We start from the raw sequence: 13905 nt of genomic DNA, 5'->3' as shown, positions 1-13905 counted from the left end.
CTCTCATTCTTATCCTCTTTCACTCACACTCACACTCTCAGCCTCATCACGCCTTCACCCGCCACTCCGACCACCTTGCCATGCCTCCATCTTGCCAAGCCAAACCCACTTCGCCTCTGTCTTCTCTCTCTCACTAAGTCCTCTCTCTCTAGTTTCCTGGTTTGCTAGTGGAGATTGGTGTGGTTGTTGGTGGAGATCAGGGCTGGTTCACCAATGGAGATCTTGGGTTTGTTTTTGCTATGGGATGGGTTTTGGATCATTGAATTTTTTTTGTTCTTGGAATGGGTTTTAAGAGTTGTGACTGTGAATGGTGAGTTTGTTTTGGTTTTGGGATGGATTTGGTTTCCTTGTTAATGGGTTTTGATGGTGGTGGTGGTGATGGATCGTGGGCTGTGGGATGGTGTTTAACTAATTTATGAGAGATAGATGTAATCCCTAATCAGACGAAGGGATCCAAGAAAAAAATTGTTTAGAGGTTGATATTCTTCATTCAATAAGTTAATCAATGATGGTTTGTTATATTTTAGGGAAGTTGATATATTGGTGTGGCCAACTTTTATTGTTCTTCTTGGTTCACTTGCAGAGTATAGGTAAATGCAAGTAAGTTCAGGCTAGAGCGGCAAAGGAAGAAGAAAGAGAAAAAGGAAAGGAAATTGGAAGAACTATCACATGATAGTACGTGAAATGAATAAAAAATAGAATAATTAATTAATTAATTAAGAACAAATTTTCTCTCCTAACTAGTTTGGAGAGAAACTTTTCAAACTGCTCATATATTTATTTTTTGGGTGTGAATTTTGAAAATCTAATCGTTCAATTTCATGTTTCTTATTTTCTTAACATGCATGTCAAATTTCATTTAAATCGGATATTACTTACTATTCAATTAATAAACTTATTATTTATACACAATTTTTGATCATAAAAACTTAAAATTTTAACATTTGTTTGATGACATAGCAATTGATTTTCGATTTTCTTGAAATTTTGCAAGCATGAAGAATATAATAAGAACATGCAATCCAATGTTTAGATTTTCAAAATTCATATTCAATATAAAGATATATGAGGAGTTTAAAAAATTTCTCTCCAAACTAGTTTGGAGAGAAATTTTGTTTAAAAATTAATAGAACATGAAAATAGAACAATTGATGTAGGGTGTATTATCAAATGCTATATTAAAATTAAAAAAAAAAGTAAGTTTTTGTGTGTTAAAGTAGAATTTGGATGTAACGCCTTAAAGCACTAACATTAGGTGTGTCAAATGCCAAACACCAAACACCAAAAACTCTTTCACATCAAATGTTCTAAATGCTAAAAAATTTGGCATGAATGAACAATACAGTACAGACACAAATCCTAAAAAAAAATTGGCATGCCATGCCTCTATCTCGCCAAGCCTTGCCCATGCTGCCAAATCTCTCTCTCTCTCTCTGTGAGTTATGGTTTTTTTTTTTTTTTTTGGGGATGGGTTTTGAGAAGTGAATATGATGGGTTGGTAGTTGTTTGTTGTGGCGGTTTTTTTGGGTTGTTGTGGGTTATTTTGGTGGTTATGGGTTGATTTTGATTGGGGTGTGGTGGTTGATATTGGTGGTTTTAGTGGTTCCAATTGAGACTGTGGGTTTGGATTTGAGGTGGGTTTGGACGCTGCTATGTGGATTTTTTCATTTAGGTTTGTTTTGATATGTGTTTTGGGTTGTGGAGGATGAGGTGGTGGTTATGATGTTGGCTATTGGTTGGAGGTCACTAGTTATGGTAGTGGTCGATGACCGCTGCCTAGGTTGTGTTTTATATTATACTAGGTTTTTAGTTAAATATTATTTTAATGTATTGTATATATTATTTTAATGTATTGAATTGAAGAATAGAACATGTGATGTAGGGCGTATTGTAAAATAATGCGTTAATATAATAAAGCAAGTTTTTTGATGTATTAAAATGGCATAGTTTTGCAATAGCTAATGTTGATGCTCTTAAAAGGATTGAGATATTTCATGAAGGGGTGTACGTGTTTTTAAAGAGGGAAAAGGGCTTTTGTCTCATCCTCCTTTAAAAAGTTACCATAGTTTTTTAGTGAAGTTTGTAATATGCATTTGTGTTATAACAACACAAAGGCAATTCTTTTATTGTGTGGTGTTGCAAATAACAATACAAACAAACACCTCTCCCTTTTTTTTCCTCATCAACTAAAACAAAGTATTTAGGTTTGTGGATGTTGCATGTTTTCTTTTTGTAACAAACACCACTATACGAGTTTCAATGATATTTCATTTGTAGAAAACTTGCGTAGGTCTTGTAGGGATGAAGGGCCCAAATAAGGATATTGGGCGGTGGGCAGTACCCGAGGACTTCAAAGAGGCTGAAGACAAGCATGTATTAGTAAAGACGAGTAGCTTATTGAGCCAAGGAGGAGGTCTGATCATAATGAACCGGTGACGTTGTCCAAGGAGCAATCCTTCCTCAGCCAATAGAATGGAAGCCTAAAGTCCAACCGCCCATCAAGTATTGGGCACAGGGTAACCATGCTTGAGAGGATAAGCTTCAGTGAGAGGTGAGTCACTAGAGAGATGTGAAATATCTGGGAAGAAAGCTGCTACCATCACATTGAATGCTCTGCATCTAACCCCTTGGCCGCATTAATGTGGAAGTGATACCTGAACAGTAACTTTTAGCCTTACAGCTACCCACAAAGATTTTAGGAATGTGCTGATGGGACAAGTATCAAAGTTATTAGCAATCTGATCTACACGTGGAGGGCTGAGATGAAAGAGGGGAAGGGAGTATAAAAAAGGGGAATTCCATTACAGAGTGGGGGATCTGAGATTAAGAGAGAAAAAGCATTGTGTAACTAAGAACTTGAATATTTGTATAAGTCCAAGAGAAATATATAAGAACATATCATTCTTAGACCTAACCGAGTAGTATTTTTTCTTCTTAAACTATTTATCTTACTCGTTCTCAGTAGGGGTGTGCGCGGTTCGGTCGGCTCAGTTTTTTCTCAAATTTATTACCGAACTGATAGAGATCGGTTTTTTCATAATTGAAACCGATGCACACCGACCACGGTCGGTTTCCGATCTATAATGGTGCAGTTTTTGCAGTCGGTTTAATTGGTTTGGTTGGTTTGAATATATATTAAAAAAAAAAAACTGCTTTTTTAAAAAAAAATTTAAAAATTGGGCTTCAAGCCCAATATCAATACACAACATGTTCAAGACTTCACGCGAAATGTTCAATTGACAAAATTTTCACACATCAACCTATTCACAGTTCACACTTAAAAAAAAACCCTATCCATCTATACAAACTTCTTTTTTAAAAACCTTGTTCACAGTTCACACATAAAACTGTTTTTTTTTTAATTAAAAAAACTTCACGCAATGTGCAATTGACAAAATTTTCACACATCAACTTGTTCACAGTTCACACTTAAAAAAAAACTTTGTCCATCTATACAAACTTCTTTTTTAAAAACCTTGCTCATAGTTCACACATAAAACTGTTTTTTTAATTAAAAAAACTTCACGCAATGTTCAATTGACAAAATTTTCACACGTCAACCTGTTCACAGTTCACACTTAAAAAAAACCTTGTCCATCTTCACACATAAATAGCTCCTTGCCCAAATAATTCAACTTGAAAACAATTGATATATAAGCAAATGCATTAGAAATTTAGAAACTACAAACAAGCGTGGACCCACGACCCTGATCTCCTGCCTGCACTAACCAGCGCTTTTGACATTGATCTCCTGCCTACACTCACCCATGACCCACGCAGTGGTTACTGAAGATTAAAAGCAATAAAGTTACCAGTGGTAGCTAGTGGTGATTGGTGAGCCAACCGAGCCAAGAGCAGCGAGAGGCAAGATGCAAGAGCGAGAGAAGGACTGAGGCATCTAAGACTAAGAGAGTTTTTTTGAGACTAAGAGACTTAAGTGATCTGATGAGAAAAATATACATTTATACTAGGGCTAAAATCAGAAACCTAGCTTAAACTACATCATTTTGATGGTTTTTTTTTTTTTTTGTGTGTGTAAAATTACTAAGTGAAACGACCACACTTTGTTATAAAAAATAAAAAATAAAAACAAAACAAAAAAACTAAGTAAAATGTATCGGTCGGTTCGAGAATGAAATCAGTTTTGGATTTGCAGCTCTGGTGGTCGCACCGCACCGGCATCGGAATGGGCTTCGCCCTTCGAACGCCGGCCTCGGCTCATTTGATCGGCGGTAGAGTCGGGACGGTGTTGTTGGCGTCGGTCGGTTGGGTCGGCTCTAGTGATGTTTTGCTCACCCCTAGTTCTCACGCCAACTAGCCCGCTATGATTCATATTTGACTCTTTGAACATTCAGTTTCTAGCTCACTCTCTAACAAATTTATTGTTTTGGGCTCGTTGGGCCATCATCCTGATATCTTGGGCCGGTGGGTCAATTTTGGTCCTTACAGGTCTTATTAATTTGTAAGTCTAATCCATAAAAAGGTACATGTATAAAAAAAATACTTGTTTTGATATTCATTACTTTCATTTTACTACATCGAATCTAATTAACTATCACCCTGTAATTTAATATAACCCTTAATAGTTATAAGAATGTGTGTGTGTGTATATATATATATATATATATATATATATATAAAAGTTATAAGAATCAAATGATATAAAAGTTATAAGAATCAAATGATTGTAATTACTGATCTTTAATTATCTTTCTTACAAAAAAAAAATGAAATAATTATTTATTTTTTCATTTTCTTTATTACTTTTCCATTTCTCCCCAAAACACTTAAAAATGTAATACACCATCATTTCCTTTTCTCCCCCTCCTGTCCTCCCTTTCCTGAGTTTCCTCTACCTTTTCTCTTATTTTATCTCCCACTTATTCAACCAAACTAAGTGCTAATGAAAGGGAGGTCAAATATTAATTTTATCAACAGAGAAAAAACATATCAAACTTGAAGGTAACATTGTAATTTTGTTTTCTCAATCTAAGTTTTCTTTATAAATCTCCAAATACATTTGAGAAAAGACACCATTTTCCTTTCTATTGCATTTATTTGTAATCCACGCATTAAAAATCCCAAATATAATGTTATTTTTAGCACTACTTGTTTTCTTCATTTGGTTTTATTTCCAACTAGTCATGTGCAATGCATGAAAAAAATTTGACAATTTGCTTTTTTGTTAAGTGAAAAATTAAATAATAGATGAGACTTATAAGTTTTAATCCCAAACCCTTCTTAAAATGATGCGATTAATTTCTAATAAAATATAGTTGATTCAATATATTAGATTTTCTAAATTAAGTTATTTATATTTATTATTTGAAATGTTTTAAATTTTGTGTGTTTTTTTTTTATAGTAAACATAATGAATTTTACATTTAATTATTGATGGGGAACTAAAACTGATTTTTTGTGTATCGTCAATTATTATACAAGGCGAGATATTTTGTAAACAATGTAATGTATGGTTAAAATTTTTTAATGCTCCTTACAAATGGTTCATCCTCTATATGTTTTGAATGACCAAAAGAGAAAATAAATATAAGTAAATTCATCATTGATATTAGAAAAAAAAATTAATAACATAAGAAAATTTTAATTTTATCAAGAACATACTAACATGGTTACACTATGTGTGACATAATTGTCAATGAATCAGTTCCTCTCTCTACAAAAACCTCTTTGTCCAAAACATCACCAAGGTGAACCAAAGTGAACTGGAATGAACCAAAGTAGATCGAAATGGACCAAAGTTGACTAAAATGCTATGCTGATATGACTCAAGCCACTCAATAGGAGTGAAGTAACAATAAATGCTATACTTTAGTTTTTAAATATTATATAGATATAGATATGATATGAGAAAAGATAAAATACGTGAGAAAAGAGTTAACAAAATTGCAATTTCTTAAAGTGTAGGAGACACATTTTTGTTTCTCTCTCTCTCTTTATATATATACACACACACACGCACACACGCAAGTGTGTGTGTGTTTTCATAAATGATAAAATCTCCTCAATCTGCACACACTCTTATTATTGTTTGGAGAAAGCAACTTTCACTACACAAATTCTATAAATTGACGTGACATTTTAGTTGGATAATGCCTCATAAACTACTTAATATATATAAATTTCCACATGATCAACTCAATATCAAAATGCCACATCATTATTTTGTTAATTATTGTGTTGAAAAAAAAAATTGTATGATCCATCTAAGCTACGAGATTGATGAATGCTGGCAAGACATATATATGATTCCCCATTGCTTTGCCTTAGCAAAGAAAATCGTGAAGTTTACACCAAGGGTTGAGAACTTAACATTCATTTCTCACAACACAATCTTATGAAGCCTAGTCTTCAAGGTCTTACTCAAGTTCCATCACTTGAGCTCATGTCATTCTTTAAAGTTTTTTAGGTTTTAGCATTAAAGAGAAATAAAATGTAAAATATAATAAGAAAGTTTTTAGGTACTCAAGAGACAGTGGTAGCTCTACATGCAAACTAGGGTGGTCATAAGACCACTTTGACCAAGGACGGAACTAGGATTTGAAGTTGAGGGGGGCCAAAGTATAAATACAAAAAAGTTTATGAAAATCAAAACTAACATCTACTCAAGCTTTGTCAAATTTCATCTCATTCATTAACATTATAATCTCATATTTTCACAATCTGGATTGATACTGATTTAATCGGTAGTAATTTTTTGGAATTTTTTTTGAAAATTTTCATGAATTGGGACATCAACACTAGAGGCAGTGCTACATTATTAGCTTCAAATTAGTTGTAATTTTTTCTCTTTAAAAAATCAAATATTATAGATAATTTTCCCATCATCAACCATTCAAATAAAAGTTCCATTATTTCCAATAATATATAGCTCTATAGTTTCAAATTTTAGTCTAAAAAATAAACCAAACAAACATACTCCATAAGCTACAACAACATTAATGTTAATAAATTATTTTCTAAAAATAGTTAATAATTCATAAAATAAATCAACAAACAAATGTTATCAATTAATAACATTTATTGACCCTCAAAAAAAAAATTTAATAACATTTATTACTATCCACTTGCACACGTTTTTGGAGGAAACTTTTAATTTTTCAGATAGAAATGTATACAGTGCTGTATTCTTTTTCAAAATTCCCCCCTGCCCTAACATGGGTTTGTCGTTGACTTTGACTTACAAAAAAAATGTGTGTATATACTTACTAAAAAAATGTTATATGCTAAATTAACCTATTGTGACTACCCTAATAAAAATTTTAAACACCCTGACTTGAGAATTACAAAAATTGGGGTTTAACAAAAATAAGAGTAGCGTTACTATATTCACAACATTTTTACAGTAATTTCACAAAAAATCTAATGTGGTAAGGTGTTTGTGGGGAGTAAAAGGGCCCAAATGGGCATATGGGCCTTTGGGCTGTAACATGGAGGGCCGACCTGCTCCAGGGTTAAACTCTATGAGTCGGCCCATATACCGAGGGTCTAAGGATACAGCCGAGGACGAGATTCTCCTCGGAAAAGCCCTAGAGAATTCAAAGTTTCATTATGAAGGTCAAAGCACAACTCTGGAGAGACCGGTGGTTAAGAGGGGACATTCTGAATCTTCTAGATGCACCAGTATTAAAGAAAATATCAAGAATAAAGGTTGCCACCTCCGCATTAAAGGCTCTGCACCTACCTCCCTGGCCGCATTAATGGAGAGGTGACCCCTGAACAGTGAGGTGGAAACTTCTAGTCACAGTTCAAAAAGTATCAGGGAAGGAAGTATAAAAGGGGGGTAAAGGCCAAAGAAAGGGGGGATCGGGAAACTAAGAAAGAAATTAAGAACTTGTAATTGTGAAGGAAGAAAGAGAAATAATAAAGAAATAGTCATCGGCTTGAGTCCGAGAAGACCCATTTGTCATTATTGTTCTTTATTTACTTGTGTTTGCTTATAAAAGCCTGTTATCAAGATCCCAGCATTTCTAACATAGGTTTAAAGCCCACACTCTACAAATCTTATTGTTTAAGGCTCATTGGGCCTGAGCCCGTGATTGTCTTTGGGTCCAGGTGCAATTGTGCACTTACAATTGGCGCCGTCTGTGGAGAATCTAGTCTAGAAGAGGTAGGGATACTATGGCAGGCTTAGGTACTCACCATGCAGAATCACAGGGATTACAGCTGGAGGATCATTTCGAACGTCTTGAACGTCGAAGGGACCATGAGGGAAGTGTCCATACAGAATACCCAGGCCCTAGCCATATTCATGAGGGGGGTAGCACCACCCACGATGAGGGTTCTGAATCCATGCAGGAGGAAATCAATCGTTTGAAGAGAAGGTTACGCCGTGCTAAGCGTAGGTTTTCACCGTCCTCATCTAATTCTTCCTCAGAGGAGGATAGGGGAGGTGGCTACGGCTCAAGGTCGCGCTCTCCCACCAGTGCAACGTCCTCTGGTGAGGAAGACGACCAGCCAACTCACAGATGTAAGAAGCTTCATTCTAGGGGCTTAGGCAACGATGCTATGAGTAGGGCGTTGCACCAACTCTCCAAATCACCATTTACACGGAGGATTGAGAAAGGAAGGCTTCCCAGAAGGTTTACCCAGCCCACTTTCACCATCTATAATGGCCGGACTGATCCGGTGGAGCATGTGAGTCACTTTAACCAAAGGATGGCGGTACACTCTCACAACGAGACCCTGATGTGTAAAGTTTTCCCCTCTAGCCTGGGACATGTTGCTATGAGGTGGTTCAACGGCCTTAAGTCAGGGTCTATAGGTTCGTTTGGGGAGCTTACTAGAGCATTCGCCTCGCGGTTCATTACGTGTAGCAGAGTCCCTCGGCCATTAGACTCGCTGTTATCCATGACTATGAGGGAGGGGGAGACGTTGAAAGCATACTCCGACCGTTATTGGGAGATGTTTAATGAAATAGATGGCGACTTTGATGAGGTGGCGCTTAATACCTTTAAGGTAGACCTTCCTACTGATCACGACCTGAGAAAGTCTTTGACTAAAAAGTCTGTCCGCAGTGTACGTCGCCTCATGGACCGTATTGACGAGTATAAGAGAGTGGAGGAAGACCAATAGCAAGGAAAGGGTAAGGAAAAGGTTATCCCGCAGGAGAGAAGGGATTTCAGGTCGGACAGATACCACAATAACAGGCCGAGGAGGGATTACGTTGGACAGCCTGCCTCGGCGGCACCTCAGGCCGTGAACACTGTATTCCGAGAACCAGTACATCAGCTGCTGGAGAAAGTTCGCAAGGAACCCTTCTTCAAGTGGCCTGGTAAGATGTCAGGGGACCCTGCGAAGAGGAATCCGAACCTCTTTTGTCAGTACCATCAGGATGTGAGCCACACTACCGAGAACTGTCGGACCCTTTGGAACCATTTGGAGCAGCTTGTCAGTGAAGAAAAACTGAAGCAGCACTTGTGTTAACCTACTGGTCAGGGCAGCCAGTCCGGCTCAAACAATCAGAGGAATAATTCGTCTCGGCCGGCATTGGGAACAATCAATGTTATCTTTGCTGCACCTGGTAGGACCGGCTCAGGTCCCACTAGGGTAATGGCGGTTTCCCATTCTCAGGCTGAGGATGCAGGCAGTAGACCGAAGAGGTTGAAGGGCACTTTGCCCGTCTTAGGATTCTCCGACGAGGATAAGGTAGGGACTATCCAGCCCCATGACGACGCCCTTGTAGTTACGCTTAGGATAGAGAATTATGATGTGAGGAGGGTGATGATAGATCAGGGCAGCGGTGCAGATATCATGTACCCTGATCTATTTAAGGGGTTAAGGTTGAAGTTGGAAGATCTTACTCCTTATGATTCGCCGCTTATAAGCTTTGAAGGGAGAGCCGTTGTGCCGAAGGGACAGATCCGTTTGCCCGTTCAATCCGGCTTAGAAACGGTTGAGGTGGACTTCATTGTGGTTGACGCGTACTCTCCATATACAGCCATCCTCGTTAGGCCTTGGCTGCACGCGCTTGGAGCCGTCTCCTCTACCTTACATGTTAAAGTTAAATTCCCCTTGGGGGAATGTGTTGAGGAAATCCTCGGCAGCCAATCGGTAGCCAGGCAGTGCATATCGGCTGCAGTACTGCATCAGACAGAAGCCGAGTCTTCGGCTTTAATCACCAAAGACTTATAGCAGTTAACAGCTCCTGGTTCATCTGGGATGGTGACAGGAGAGGAGACACATTGTGAGGAGTTAGAGAAGTTTCCAGTAGCTGATAATCCAGAGAGGTTCTTCCAGGTCGGCATACTTTTGCCACACCAAGAGAAGATCGAATTATTAGAATTTCTGAAGGACAATATTGATGTTTTTGCGTGGGATCCTTACGAAGCTCCAGGCGTCGATCCGAGCTTCATTTGTCATCATTTAAATGTCAACCCAGCTATTGTTTCGAGAAGGCAGCCACCTCGGCGCTCTTCTAGAGAACATTCCGAGGCTATGAAGGAAGAGGTGTTTAAACTCAAGAGGGCTGGGGCTATCAAAGAAGTTTTCTACCCCGAGTGGTTGGCCCATACAGTTGTTGTTAAAAAGAAGAATGGAACGTGGAGGGTATGTGTAGACTTTACTGATCTGAACAAGGCCTGTCCCAAAGATTCGTTCTCAATGCCGCGTATTGATCAACTGGTGGATGCCACTATCGGACATCCTCGGATGAGTTTTTTGGACGCTTTCCAAGGTTACCACCAGATTCCCTTGGCATTGGAGGACCAGGAGAAAACTGTCTTCATTACTCCGACGGGGAATTATCATTATAAGGTCATGCCATTTGGTTTAAAAAATACTGGGGCTACTTACCAAAGAATGATGACCAGGATGTTCGAACATCAGTTGGGGAAGACTATTGAGATGTACGTAGACGATATGGTGGTAAAGAGCAAAACGATACCTTCACACGTGAGAGACCTGGCTGACACCTTTCAGATGTTAAGAAAGTACAAGCTGCGTCTTAATGCCTCAAAATGCTCTTTCGACGTTGGGTCTGGAAAGTTTTTGGGGTACATGATCACTCATAGAGGCATAGAGGTAAACCCAACACAGGTGAAGGCTATTCAGGACTTGCAGCCTCCTCGCAACCCAAAGGAAATCCAGAAATTGACCGGGATGATTGCCGCATTGAATAGGTTTATCTCTCGGTCAGCTGACCGATGCCGTCCCTTCTTCCAATTGTTGAATAAGTGGAAAGGGTTTCAATGGACCGAGGACTGCGTGTTAGCTTTCCAGCAGCTTAAACAATATCTTTCTCGGCCACCCATTTTGTCTCGCCCCGAGGCGGACGAAGTCTTGTTTGCTTATCTGGCAGTGGCCATACACGCGGTCAGCCTGGTCCTTATCAGAAATGAAAATGGGATGCAAAGACCGGTTTACTACGTTAGTAAGTCTTTGAATGAGGCCGAGGTGCGCTACTTGCTCTTGGAGAAAGCGCTTCTGGCCATAGTTCATGCCACGCGGAAGCTCCCTCTTTATTTTCAGTCTCATACTGTGGTGGTTCTGACCCAATTGCCTCTCAATGCAGTGTTACGCAGCGCCGACTACACTGGTAGGGTAGCAAAGTGGGGAACCATATTAGGAGCTTTTGATGTTAAATACAAACCTCGCACCTCGGTGAAGGGCCAGGTCCTCGCTGACTTGGTGGCAGAGTTTACTGAACCATTGCCAGAAGAGACTCTAAAAGAAGCACGCATGGATGGAAAATCAGTTGGTGTGATCACGGCCGCAGTGCCTTCGCCTTGGAAAATGTATGTGGATGGGGCAGCTAATCAGAGAGGGTCTAGTGTGGGACTTGTTCTGATATCCCCGGAGGGAATTATATTTGAAAAATCTCTAAGGTTATCATTCTCGACTACTAATAATGAAGCCGAATACGAAGCAGTTCTGGTAGGCATGAACATGCTATATAAGATGGGTGGAAAGGAAGTCCATGCGTTCTCGGACTCTTAGTTAGTGGTCGGCCAGGTCATGGGGACCATGTAGGCCAGGGACACAAGAATGCAAGAATATCTGGCCCAGGTCAAGCGTCAGCAAGCAGAGTTTGACTCCTTTCTCTTAGCTCACATCCCTAGGAGTGGGAACACTCATGCCGATTCCTTGGCTACGTTAGCAACGTCCTCGGCTCAGGACTTGCCCAGGATTATCCTTGTGGAGGATCTGCTGGAGCCAACTCTTATCCCCGCCAGGGCGGCTCGCATCCATCTAATAAGGTTTGGACCTAGTTGGATGGACCCGGTCGTATCTTTTCTTAAGAACGACATCCTCCCTGAGGACAAGTCTGAAGCAGAGAAGGTGCGTCGAAAGGCGCCACGTTTTTGGCTATCCGAGGATCAGAAGCTGTATAAACGATCCTTTTCAGAACCGTACTTGTTGTGTGTGCACCCTGAATCAACGGAAGCGTTACTGGAGGAACTGCATGAGGGAATTTGTGGGAGCCACACTGGGGGAAGATCCTTAGCCCACAGAGCTCTAACTCAGGGTTATTGGTGGCCCAACATGCAGAGAGAGGCCCAGGACTATGCCAAAAAATGTGATCAATGCCAGAGGTTCGCCCCTAATATTCATCAACCTGGTGGGATTCTTAACCCTCTCTCCAGTTCTTGGTCTTTTGCGCAATGGGGATTGGACATAGTAGGGCCATTTTCGAGAGCAGCAGGAAATAAAAGATGGCTTCTTGTGGGAACAGACTATTTCACCAAATAGGTTGAGGCCGAGCCCTTAGCAAATATCAGAGATATTGATTCCAAGAAGTTTGTCTGGAAAAATATTGTCACTAGATTCGGTATACCACACACACTTATCTCCGACAATGGCGTTCAATTTGACAGCAAGGCCTTTAGGCAATATTATGATGACATGGGTATCATAAACAAATACTCCACCCCAGCGTATCCTCAGGGAAATGGGCAAGCCGAGGCCGTTAACAAGGTCATAGTCAGTGGGCTTAAGAAAAGGTTGGACGATGCGAAGGGCAGATGGGTAGAAGAGCTCCCTCATGTTCTATGGACGTATCGGACCACACCGCGCAGGTCCACGGGAGAAATGCCATTCTCTATGACTTATGGAGCCGAGGCGGTGATACCTCTGGAATTTGGTTTTCCCACCCTAAAGACGAGCTCCTTTAGCCCGGAGAATAACAATGGACTCCTGGAGAAAGGTCTTGATTTACTCGAGGAACGACGTGAGGCAGCTATGGTCCAAATGGCTTATTATCAACAGAAACTAAAACGGGGATATGACGCCCACGTGAAGCTAAGACCACTTGCACTTGGTGATCTTGTACTAAGGAAAGTTGTAGGCACTTCTAAGAACCCAGCTTGGGGTAAGTTGGGACCCAACTGGGAAGGCCCCTATCGCATTGTTTCAGTAGCAGGCATAGGGTCATATCGGCTAGCTGACCTAGACGAAAGAATTGTACCACGTCCGTGGAATGTAAATAATCTTAGAAGGTATTATTATTAATAAAATGTGCTTTTGTCAGTTAATATTTCAAAGTTATGAGTACCTCTGACGCTTGCAGCTACTATTCTTAAGAATCAAACAGAAACTTGGTTAAGTGTCGTCCTCGGACCACAAACCTTGTGGAAATTGATATCTTTTCATTTGTTAAACAGAACCTTAGTTATGCCGGGTCCTCGGACCTCCTACTTTGGGAAAATTAACATTTGAAGTTACTGATCTTAAGAATCAAACAGAAACTTGGTTAAGTGTCGTCCTCGGACCACAAACCTTGTGGAAATTGATATCTTTTCATTTGTTAAACAGAACCTTAGTTATGCCGGGTCCTCGGACCTCCTACTTTGGGAAAATTAACATTTGAAATTACTGATCTTAAGAATCAAACAGAAACTTGGTTAAGTGTCGTCCTCGGACCACAAACCTTGTGGAAATTGATATCTT

Source organism: Castanea sativa, chromosome 1, assembly GCF_040712315.1.
Source record: "Castanea sativa cultivar Marrone di Chiusa Pesio chromosome 1, ASM4071231v1".
Taxonomy (NCBI): domain Eukaryota; kingdom Viridiplantae; phylum Streptophyta; class Magnoliopsida; order Fagales; family Fagaceae; genus Castanea; species Castanea sativa.
This window is presented reverse-complemented; position numbering follows the sequence as displayed.